We start from the raw sequence: 12,375 nt of genomic DNA, 5'->3' as shown, positions 1-12,375 counted from the left end.
ACTTACTAGCATTTGAGAGGAAATTTGGATTTCATTCTGGGCAGAAAAACCATTTTTTTCTTTCTGTATCTCAGACAAGTATCAAGGATACAGAAGCTGTAGCCTGATTTTCTGTATTGCTCGTGGGTTTCTACTTTCCCATCCACAGTGGCTTTTATGGCAGATCAAATGTCTCCTGTGTCTTTGAAAACATTTACAAAAGAGGACATGGAGAGCTGTAATCATCACACATTTCTCTGTCTGTATGATCCTTATTTGTTAAAATTCATATGTCTGCCTATCCTCCATAGTCATTACTTATCAGATTTATCAGTATATTTTAAAATCTCTTTCAGTCCATCTACAGAATATATTAAATGCGGTAAATTCTTTCTTGACACTCCAAAGATCTCAGGCCTCTCAAATCAGGACACATTGACTTTTGCATTTGTGAATACTATTTTTCTGAGCCTGACTACCTTTTACCACTGATGGAGTGGAAGTGACTACAGGGGGCACTTGTTTTCTAAATACTAACCATATCATCTCCCACACCAATTTCAATGCTTGTCTTTTGTCTCACTGACATGCAGAATCTAGTCCTTTCCAGGAGCTGCCTTCCTTATTTCTGTAACCCTGAGACCTCAGCTGGTTGGGCAGATAAGCCCTGGATTTATTAGCCCAAGGCTACATCAGAATATCATCTCCCAAATACAATTTAAAATCATCTGTGAAGCTGCAAAGACATTGCAGCTTATTCAGCCAGTCTACACAAGTCAACTATTTCATAAAATTCTTATTGTGATATAAAAGTGATCTGCTCTCTTTCAATCTATAGAAGACTGTGTGTCATAACGATCCCATTTGTAATGTGAGCAGAACACTAAGTGATTGTATCAATTTCTGTATCCTTAATGCAGCTCAAATATCTCATTTCAGCATCCATCATAACTTCTAAACCCTCTTAATGCATACGGTAAATAGTTAGAGGCAAGTTTGCCCATGCCTGTCATCTCTTCATTCCCTCACTCATTAGAAAAATGCTAAAAACACATTATACATTTATAAGGTAGCTTTATACATTGGTTTTGGACCGTATTCCCAGTGTCCTGTACCGGATTCATCTGAGAATCCTCATCCCAGTAGGTGGTGCTACGGGATATGTAAGAGGGGTTGGGTCTGTTGGGAAAACTGTGACTCAGGGGAGGGAGGAGGGGAAAATAATTTGGTTGAGATCCATAGAGGTGTTGATAAGAGGCCGGGCTTCAACCTTGTGCCTCTGTTACCCGACCTAGATTGCATTCCCCAGTATATGTATATATACACACATACATACGAGTTCCTTCAACAACAGCACTTAAGCAGAAAGAAAAATAGTCAAGAAACTAAACTAATTAAATGAGTTAGCAAGTAAACAACCAGAAGACAGTTGCACCATATCCCACAGCTCCCAGCAGACTGGCTCAATTCCCACCACCCCCAAAGCCTTGCAGTACAAAATAAGCGGTACTGCTAATAAGGTCAAGCATAGTTTATTCTTCTAACTGCTCTACAATTTTCAGTACTGGTGTTTCTCAATTGTGATGGCAACACTTAAATAATTCTACAATTTCCAAAAGAGAGACAGCAGCCCAACAAGAGACTTTTCTTGCCTGATTCTCACATGCAAACAGTCCTTGATTGAAAACCAGTGGAGTATGAATTAAATGAAATTTGCACACTGAAGTTATTACGCATACAGACTCTGCCCATCCTATGCATCCTATGCACCTAAATAATACATATTTCCACATATTGCAGAAACTCTCTGAAGTCACTGAAATGACTTTTCATTTTAAAGCTTTGGTACCACGTAGCTGAAACACACACAAATGGTTGGAACTGTAGAAATCAGATCATTTCAGTAGGCAGCACCAGTCTGAGAATCAAAAATGAGCGTAAGTGTCTAGGTCATACCTTTGAAAATGGTGTCTTGACTCATTGCCACAGTGACAAGTCCTAACAAGTATTTTATGGTATAAGCCTGTGTTGCTTCCTATCTGATTTCATTACTCTCCAGGGTATCAAAAGAGATTATTACAGGAGTAGACTTAAGAGCTACCAGGGCTTCTAGTATTGATCTTTTTTTTTGCGACCTTCTACAATTTCCAGTGTCTGGATGCTGAAAAACAGTCTTTTGCCTATTGTTTAAAAGGGCTGACATGAATACCAAAGTGACTCCAGACTAATTAGATTGACCCTGATCCCACCAGAATGAAGAGTTCATCAACAGCAGATGCAATCAGAGAAGCAGAGGCATGGTCAATACCAGGTAGCTTGGTTTGTTACAAAATAAATCTTAACAGGCAAAATTGGCTGAGAGATGGGCTGAGATCAGTCTTATTTACCACGTGTATATGGCATGGCATTTGTGCTTGTCCTTTCTGAAATTCTAACTAAAAAATCAGAATGCAAAAATCAGCACAATCCAGGTCTAGTGAAACAAAAAAAATGTTTTGTTTACCAAATGCAAAAAATGACAGTAGATGACAGAGTCTTCACACGGAGGACATTCTAATTTAGGCTAATTTGGGCTATTTAGTCAGTGAAGTTCACCTCCCCAGAAATGTGTTGCCCTGGAAAAACTCAAGATGCCATGAAAATTTTAGAAAGCGTAGAAGGAAATAAATGAATGATTCGGTTATGTTTTAAAAAGTGAGTATAGTACCTGAGTTTGAAGCTAAGCTTATTGGGCAGAACTGGGGAATAAAGAAATTACAGCTGACAACAGAACAGAGTTTAGTTCCAGTGTCTGCATTTTTGAGGTATTTAAGAAAGAGTTCAGAAAAGAGCCACAGAACCGATGAGTAGTTTAGAAAACCTCTGTTTTCAGCCAAGGATTAGTGTAACTCAGTCTATTCAGCTTCACCAAGAACAGACCACAATAAATCGACAAATAGCTGTCAAGACAAAAGATTTTCTTTTGTTACAGTAGCTGCCTGTGCAATCTAACAGAAGAAAAAAATACATCAAGATCTGATGATCAGAAGCTGAAAGAAGACAGACTCGGTAAGACAAAATAATGACGGTAATCAGCCCCTGGAGTAAACTATCAAAAACCCTGGAAGATTTTAAGTCAGGACCCAATGTCTTCATAAATAAGTTTCAGAGCTCAAATGAAAATAAGAAACTGTAATCACAGACCACCAGTTAAGATTACATTACCTGTTTTACAGAGGAGATTAGAACAGATGAGTGCAATAGCTCATTCTGGCTTTGAAAACTGTGAACATGGAGTACATTAAGCAATACTACTGCCTGCAAACAAAGTTCCAGTTGTGTGCTGAAAAATGACAAATCCAAAACACCCATTGCTTATCGTCGGCTCGTTGGGGTTTTTTGTAACACTGTTTACCTTTTGATCTTTTGATTTGACAAGAGCCAAAACAGCCCTACAAATCTGCATTATAAATATTAAGGAGGTCGTATGAACAACTTTATAACCTTCATTAATGTAGATATTTTCATTTTGGAGGAAAAGTATTGATTTTCTCTCTGTTCAGTCAATATATATTTGGCTAATATAAATTATGGGAATAATGAGAAAAAGACAAGGTCACATTTTGATGTCAGGCCCGTTCTTGGCTTACCTTCTGGTTTCAGATGAATTCCTCATACACTGCATCTGACCTCAGCACGATGAAAACCTAGAAAGCTGCAGACTTGGCAGATTTGCTGACAAGCGCTAAGAAAATCTGTCCCATATGGCCACATACTTCACTGTTATGTGCACAGTCCTCTGAATTTATGCAAGAAGGATTTTGCAAGTCCATCTTTATGGAAGTTGTGTCTTCCTGACTTTAGCTGGAGCAGATGAAGCCACAGTAATGAACAATCAAGCTGCATGCTACTCTATTCTCTGCATGGGTTCAGTACCAGATGTGGTGGAACTAAAGGACTGCTATTACTGTGCTTTTGTTATTGTGCTACTGCAGAACAAATGCAGCAGATAAGATTAGGTATTCTGTACTTCAGCTTGCATGTATTCATGCTTTTCCAAAAAGGCAATCAAAGTTCCTTTCAGACTCTAATACTATTTGTGCCCATTTAGAAAACCGGTTTTCTCCTTAACCACCTCTCCACTGTGCCCATCTTGGCACATTTGGCTACTCATCTGGGAATAGTATGTGATGATCCGTGCCTTTGTACTCTTGCCTACAATCCACCTCTGGTACAGACTGGAAAACAATCATCTCATTTAAGTTCGCAGATTTATCTGAAGAACACAGTGAGTCAGGTCTCAAAAATCCTGCTCACTATTCCTACCAAAGGGATTACTGCAAAAAAAAGTTGGTGCTATTTTTTTTTTTAATTAATTAACTTAGCATTAAATTGGCATCTCCAGAGAACAGCTGTCTGGTTACCAAATGCTACCAGACAGATCAAAGGGTTTTACACACTTTGCCTCTTTACAACTCTGCAAGGATTTTTCACTGTCACTGCCACTCAGGTTTGCTTCCTCACACCTGTGCTGCCGTGGCCCTGCTTTAGAAATGTTTTTCACACAGGTTCCAGCCATCAGTTCAGCCTTCAAGAAGTTGCACCAGCTCCATCTTCAACCATCCATTGCTTCCTCCCTGAACTGCAAAAGTACTGTTTTTACTGTAGCATTTTCCTTTTACTTCCTCATCCAAGACACCTCTTTCCTTCATCTTTTCCTTTTTCCACATTATTTTTGTTCTTTCTTATTCTCACTGCCTCTGATTTCAGAGTTCCTTCTCTGGGGCATCTGCTACTCTTGACACCATTGATTTTCTGTTTTCAAAATTCTTGCAGAAAATAAATTTGCTCCTTTCCCTAACTAGAATTTAACTGCTGCTTGTCTTGATACCATGCACTATTTTAAATAAACATTGGACTGGAGAAAAAAAACTACTTTCGTCTTCCACTTCCAACATACATCAGGATTATATCTCTGGTTTTAGTAGGAGTCGTATATAGTAGAATTTTTACATATGACATTACGAAGGAGTAGATGTTATTGATGCATGAAGACAGGAAGCTCATAGCTGCAGTCCAAGACAAAGGAATTTCCAGCTTGAGATACTTATAGCAGAAACTTCCCACGTCTCTCTGACAGCATGTGCTGTACTATGTAATGACTTTTATACTCTGATCCTCCAAGGCGAGTGTAGAGTAAGAAAAGAGGATCACAAATGTAGCTTAAAACTGTCCTCTTTTTCTTGAGAAATTTGGAACTGCTGCATTGAAACTACCTTGTTTTACCTGGCTTATTCTGACCAATAGGCACAGGACAGGCAGGAACAAGGACAAATCTCAAAACATGAGAGAAAATTCAAAAGCCGAGAGAGCAGCCAAAATCTCCTCATCAAAAGAAAGCTGCCTTTTCCTGAGCTGCCAGGACATTGCTGCTCCAGGCTAAGACGTTATAGTGACAGCTGGGCTCAGACAAGCAGGGCCATAAAGGCTGCTCTTCAGACTCTACTCACAGTGATACAGCTAATATCAACCGTGCTCAACAGCTTACAGGAAAATAAATACCTTTAAAATCAGTATCACAATGCAAAGCAGTGTAGCTCACCATGTAGCAGGACTCACCATATAAATGCTAACTTTCAGCAGTGAAATCCTCAGTGAGCTTCGATTAAGCAGTGATGGTGCTAATCTCTACATTTCTACTCTCGGGACCTCATATTTGCAGCCTCACATGGCTCCTCTGAATGAGCCTGAAAGCTTTGCCTGGACCCAGGCTACTAGAACTTCTCTCCTCTCTGCAGGATGAATCAATTATGTGTCTTCACTTAAGGCTCATTTAAGCTACCACTGCACTGCACACAGGATTATACTGATGCCACACTGTACTGGCTACCTTCCATCACTGCAGCATCCTGGGAGATGGATCTGTCCTGAAAAGCTGCCTCAGTGGGAACAGAACCATTTTTTGCAACAAAAGAACAAAGCTGAGAACCCCACAATGTGAACTGCAGGCCTAGAGTAACGCACAGATGGTAAGCCTGCAACCATGCTGTCTGGGGCTTTGCGCTCACCAGAGCTCACAAATTTATTTCTAGCAAATCTGGGATTGTGTGTCCTCAGGAAAACCCCACATGCTGCTAAAGGATGATGAATGTTGGGGATACAGCAAGAAGCATTCCTTTTTTTAGAGCCTATCTCCCTGTTTCTGCTTTCTTGTGAGCAGATCAGCCATCCGTGTGCAAAACGGCCAAGATCTCCAGTTTACACTGCAGCTTGCACTCAAGCACTTCTGTAGACATAAGAATCCCTGTGCTCAGCCATGGATCTGTCTCTGGGACAAAAGGATCCATCTGCTCAGCTGTGTACTGCAGCACCCTCTGCACGTTCGGACAGAGAGAACAGCAAGCAGACTAAATACATCCAACTGGAAAAGTAAATGGGAATGCATTTGCACCGAAATTTGACCCACGACCTGCAGCCGACATTCCAAACTCAGCAACTGCACAAGAGCATTAAAGGTCAGGAGAGTGAAACACCTTCACCTCACCTCTTCCAAAGATAGCACAGCCAACAGGCCTCCTGATGCACCAGTGGAGCGGCTAAGTGCTCACTTAGCAGAGAGCAGCATTTACTGCATCACTGACCACACACCCTGAGTCAGCCTGTGCTTCCTCTGGGCCGCCCGCCTGGTCACCACCACGATTTGCAGAGGCATGTGAGAATGGGCAGGAAAACCACACAGCCCTTCCTGCTGCCATCACTCCAGCCAGCTGTGCTTAATACACTGATGTCCTGTACAGAGAAAAGCATTCTGTTCACAGTCAGGCACGACAAAGTGGCCAACTACTGTACCTCCACCTTGACAGAGAGCAATAAAACTAGATGCCACACGGAGACCACTCACAGAAGCCCTGGTTTTCAAAGGCTTAGCCAAACCAGAAACTTTCCAGACACCTCTGCTTGTTGAGAGATCTTAACTCCTTCACATGTTGCTGGGATGGGTCTCAGAGACGCAGCTGCTCTCCTGGCAGGTCTGCTTGCTCTGTGAAATGAGCGCTCACAGCATTCCTCCTGCAGTTCAGCTGTAAGGTGGGTAAGCTGTAAGCGATTAGAAGCACGAATGTCCCCATTTGATCCCACTCTTCATTTTTAATCTCATAAACAGTGATAAGGTTGAACCATCGAGCTGAGAGAGACGTTTCTTTAAGCCTAGGTGTAGTTGGATGCATACTTGATCATGCCTACCTGTTATTGTGGAAGAATGCAGCTGAATGAAAGTTACAGCCATACGTGCAAAGTAAGCCCAGTGGTTCTGGTGTTAGTTATGTTAGTAATTGGTGAGTTATGAAAAATGCACACTTGTCCTGGAAAGTGGTTGCAACCTCCGCCTGATCCTGGAGGTGTGAGCAGGGTGTGTAAGCAAAGCAGTGTGTCTTCTGAGTGCCAGCCATGCGGGATATACAGGGCATCACTGGATTTTGGGATGCTTTTTATGTTGTTCAGTAATCCAAGATCCAGTTATACTTGCACACTATCAGGCTTGACTCATACTTGGCTGACTTCCTCCTCATTCCTGTACAGATTTGAAGGCAAGTGTCCTCCAATACGTCCAGTGCCATGATCTTCACCAGCCTGGAGCTGCCTGCCTTTCACCTGAGCAGTCCCTTATGCCCCATTAATACTGCACAATGTGCAATGCTTCAGCAGTCTGGGAACGAGACTTCACCTTCAGGAAGGGCCTGAGCAGGTGCCCTGCTAGCGACACCAGGAGGCTGATGCATAGAGACACAGTCCTTGATGCTGTGGTATAACATGGAGCGGTCCTGCATCTTCCCAGGGCTGCAACAGCTGGGCTAGCAGAGGGAGTGTCTGCTTCCTTCCAAAGGGTCTCAGGAAACTTTTGTTCTGAACTCAGATCTAGGTCACTGCTAATTCAAAAACCCCTCACTGTGCTCTTTTGTATGGTGTAGATGTACCTTTGGAACTAGGACAGTCTTGGATGCTGGTAGATAAGGTAAAGGAAAAACGAGAGGCGAAAGATACAGGCTTTGCTTTGTAATTCACAGTACCTGCCTACTAAGGAAGATGTATTTTTTTCCACGAATCTACTCTTTTTGCACACAACAGAGGAAAACCTCACTGCCCTCCAGTTCGGTCTGAGCACAGTGCAGGAGCTCTCCCAGAGCTCCGGGGATGGTCCAACAGACTGTGACTGCAGCCTGCAGGTGGCCTGTCACCATAGATGCTAAGAGATTAAAAGGGTTTCTCAAATTTCATGGCAACATTCTCTTCCCTTCTGGTGATACCGAACAGTTCTACGGATCAGAGAACTCAATTAAAATGCAAAGAAGACCACTCAGAATGATGACATGGGTTTGATCTGGCCTCCAGAGCCAAGGCTCTCAGGCAGCACCCTGCCATCATCTTTATGAAAATGAAGGATCCCAGTACGTCAAAAGCAGTCTGGAACACTCATCCTCACTCTGAGCAGCTGTTTTACCGTCTACCTCTTACTGTTTTTTACTAGCAAATATTTCTGTGACAAAGACGCTGCTCATCCACACGCCTAACGAATGGCTTGTCACAAAGATGCTCTTGTTTGCCTGCAAACATCTCTGTTGACTGCTCTTCCTTGGTGCCAGGAGGCCTCTCTCCAGCAGGCAGGCAGCAGGGACTGGTGACCAGCCGCACAGATGGCCCAGGCTGCAGGGAAACATGCATGAGGGACGCCATGAGCGAAGCGCTTTGCATCTTAGGAACACTTGTAAACAAAGGAGCTCCAGTGCTAAAAGAAATCAACTGCAACAAACAACACGGAGAGATCAAAGGAATATGCACCGAGGTGGCAACCCCTTCTTGCATACGATTTTATTTCCCTTTCCTCTCTTTTTTAGATGTAACTACATGTGACAATCTCCCAAGCAAAGAATTTCAGAGGCTTCTCTGCCTTTGTTTTCCCAGGTCTTTCAGAAGCTTCATCTCTTCTTTTCCCCATAGGTAGACTAAAGGCTGTGGTGCAGAGCTTTACATATGATTTGGAAATAAATAATGGATGATTGACTAAGCTGGTGACAGACTTTAGCAGCAGCAGCTGTGCGTGCTGGAGGCTGAGGGCAGCCTGGGTATTCTCTTTCCAGCTGAATGGCGGCAGGCAGGAATCTCTTCTCCCATTCACAGGGACTCGGCACCATTTTCATCACAACCTGGTTTAGGTTCATCTGGGGAGTTGCAAGACTTCTGGTTTGCCTCTCCAGCTGTCCATAAGGACTTGGCGGGATGACTCTCCCACCACCACCAGTTCTATCAAAGTCAGTGCATGGACAAGAAGTGTCCTGTTCACTAAAGTCTAGATGGCCTTTAAGAGTCCCTTCCAACTCAAATGATTCTATGATTCCATTCTATGATTTTGCTATTCAGATTTAAGACCTCATAGTGGCTGTAAAAGTTGTAATTGGTAAAAATCTAACCAACACCAGAAATGATACAGCAAATTCACACCCAGCTAGAACAGTGCAGCCATAGAGACAGGTGCTCTGCCTGCTTAGCTCACACTCTGTTCTTTACAGCACTGTCCGGAAATGTGAGGAATCTGCCCTATGTCTGCCTGTCAATTAATCACCACTTGGGCAGAGACAAACCACTGCAGCCAGGAGAAGGTCGGAGGATCTCATGGCTCTGTGCCCAGCATCTTTCTCCATATTTACGTTTTCACCCAGCAGCGCATCTCCCTCCTGCAAATGGGACACCACCAAGACAATTCTTTTCAGGTAGGCTATGAGCAGGAAATTATGGTTTAGTGAGTCACAGATCCTAAAATACCACTATGAGGCACGTGGCTGCTGCAGAATAATAACAGTAATAAAGCAATGCAAGCGTACACATTTGGAATGCGTGAGGAAATCCTCCATGTGTGGAGGAGGAGAGACAGGCACACCCAGGCACCTGCCAGCTCTGCTGCACCTAGGGACAAGCAGACAGACACACAGACAGTCAGCACACCCCAACCAACACACAACAAGATAGATAAGTGCTGCTGCAGACAAAACCTCACCAGCAGGCACAGGAGCTGACACTGACCAACACCGTGACCTCATTCCATGGCACACAGCTGAGGGCTACGAACCGGCCTTGTTTCATTTATCTGAATGCATGCCTCGCCTCTCAGCACGGTGCACCGATGTGGTACACAGACCTGCTCTTTCTGGTGCTGTCAAGTTTTCAAGCTGGGTGTCAATAGAGGTGCTGATCATCCCCAAGAGCAACCAGTGTGGTGCTGCAATGTTTCTCAAGCATCTTGGTGCAACCAGTGCATTGCTCAGCTCCTCTTCAGGAGGACAGAGCTGATGGGCTACTCTGACCTTTGCTGCCTGACCTACACAAACCTGACTGCAGCTTTATGTCATCTGTGTGGGAGATCCAGTTGGACGACAAACAGCAAACAACTGAACACTGCTACTACCATCTATTTTGGGATTTATGCACTTGTGACATCCCTCTTCACAATCACTGCAATCTGGCAGGAAGAGAGGTTGGACATTTCTGGAAGAATGACAGGATGGAAAACTCATCTGGGTGCTGAAGCGGCACTCAGGACTAAGCCTCAGCACAGCACACCAGTACAGTCCACACCAAGAGGAGAACTTGTTCTTCCCGTTATTCTGTGTCCTGTTCAATCCCCACCAGCACCCACAGTGCAGTGAGCACTGCCAGACTTTTATGTAGGAGAAACTTCAGCTTTGCACAGCCTGCCTTAGCCACCAGCTGAAGAGCAGTTAACGAAGAAAGAAATCTCAAAGATTTCCTTAAAGACTAATGCACAGGAAGGAAGAGAAGGCAAGGTCCCCTCTGTCTCACAGCCCTGAGACCGTGCACGTTCATGGGCTCAGGCAAACCAACCCCAGATCCCAGCCATGCTGCTGCACCCTGCTAACAACCTGCTCCCTCCCCACTTCTGCACCGCTCAGACCCAAGGGATGCAGTGCCTGTGACATTCCCTTTTTCCCCCTGGCAGTGTCACAGGTGACTCACAGTGTCCTTTTGATTCTCCTGAGCAGCAGTCAATATTGGTAAGATGAAACCTCTGGAATTCTGTGAACTTACCTTGAGCAATGTGACGAGCAGGAGGACAAAGCATTGTCCAGCAGGAACATTCCTTCCCTGATTTTTAGATCCCACACATCAATTCTATTCTGTTACTGCCCTCCTTGCCTCACTGGACTTCCCAACTTCCAGACCGTGCACACTTGGAGTACAAGTGTCTCTCTTACCTTGTGCTCGGCACGGGGTACCCGAGAACACTGAGCATCTGTTTGCAGGATGTGAGGCTTCATGGAGACAGGTCTGCCAGGACACCTGGAAATCAGAGCACATGAAATCAGCTAATCGTGGCTGAGTATCTCAGCTCTAATTTTCAAAATTATGCTTTTACCACAGCTACGGTGCTACCCATTTCTCTGTGACACTCCCCGAGATGTCTGCACTCACGGCTGAAGCCATGACGGTGGTGAGGCCCAGAAGCCTGGCAGCCGCCCCAGAGTGCCGTGCCCAAAGCACTGCCTGCTAAGCAGGAATCGCCCAGCCACGGGCTGCACACCCGCACCCACCTCCAGCACGGACCTGTCCACCAGCGCTGTGCCACGACGCTGCATGTATCTCACTGCGAGAATCCTGCCTCCATTTTGAAGCTTCCTTGTGGTTGCAGAGCTTGAACACACCCCCCTACACCTGCGCCTCCAACGTGGGAGGGTTACATGGGTGATGAAAATGCCTTTCTGTGTTTTCATCCATCTTCAGCTTTTACAGCATGAGGTGTGACCAACAAAGCACCCTGGAGCCACGCTGCACCCAGAGGACACGGAGCTGCACGGCGCTCAGCTCACCTGTGCCGTACGTGCCTGGTGCTGACGGCCATGCGCTCACTGTGTGTGTGGGGAGCGCTCCCACAGATCCCCCAAACCTGGCAATGTCCTGCTTATCGGTGGGCCTCCACCCACTTGTCAAAAAATGGGAAAATCCGATTCAGGAAAATTTAAGCCTCCCGAGGGGGGGGGGGGGGGCCCCCTGCCGGGGGCGGGGAAGCCGCCCGGACAAGACTTCAGTGCCTTCACGAAGAGGACGCAGCAGCCTTCTGCCCGGTGCCACCAGAGAAGTGAGGGCTCACGCCCTGAGGGCGGCGGGACGGGAACGGCGAGAGCGGTGGGGATGGGGATGAGGATGAGGAGGGGACGGGAGGGCGAGGCGGCTCCCGGGCTGCAAAGGGGCGCAGAGGCGAAGGGATCCGGGGTCGTCGGGCGGCCCCACGCCGCGCGGGACTCTCCTGGGAGGGGCGGCGGCGCCCGCTGAGGGCGGCCGGAGGCGGGGGCGGGCGGAGGCGGGCGCCCCGCGGGCGCGGAGAGGAGGAGGAGCGGCGGCCGCCGGAGG

Source organism: Lagopus leucura, unplaced genomic scaffold (genome assembly GCF_019238085.1).
Source record: "Lagopus leucura isolate 7727_CA_CO unplaced genomic scaffold, USGS_WTPT01 Super-Scaffold_1, whole genome shotgun sequence".
NCBI classification, from domain to species: Eukaryota; Metazoa; Chordata; class Aves; order Galliformes; family Phasianidae; genus Lagopus; species Lagopus leucura.
This window is presented reverse-complemented; position numbering follows the sequence as displayed.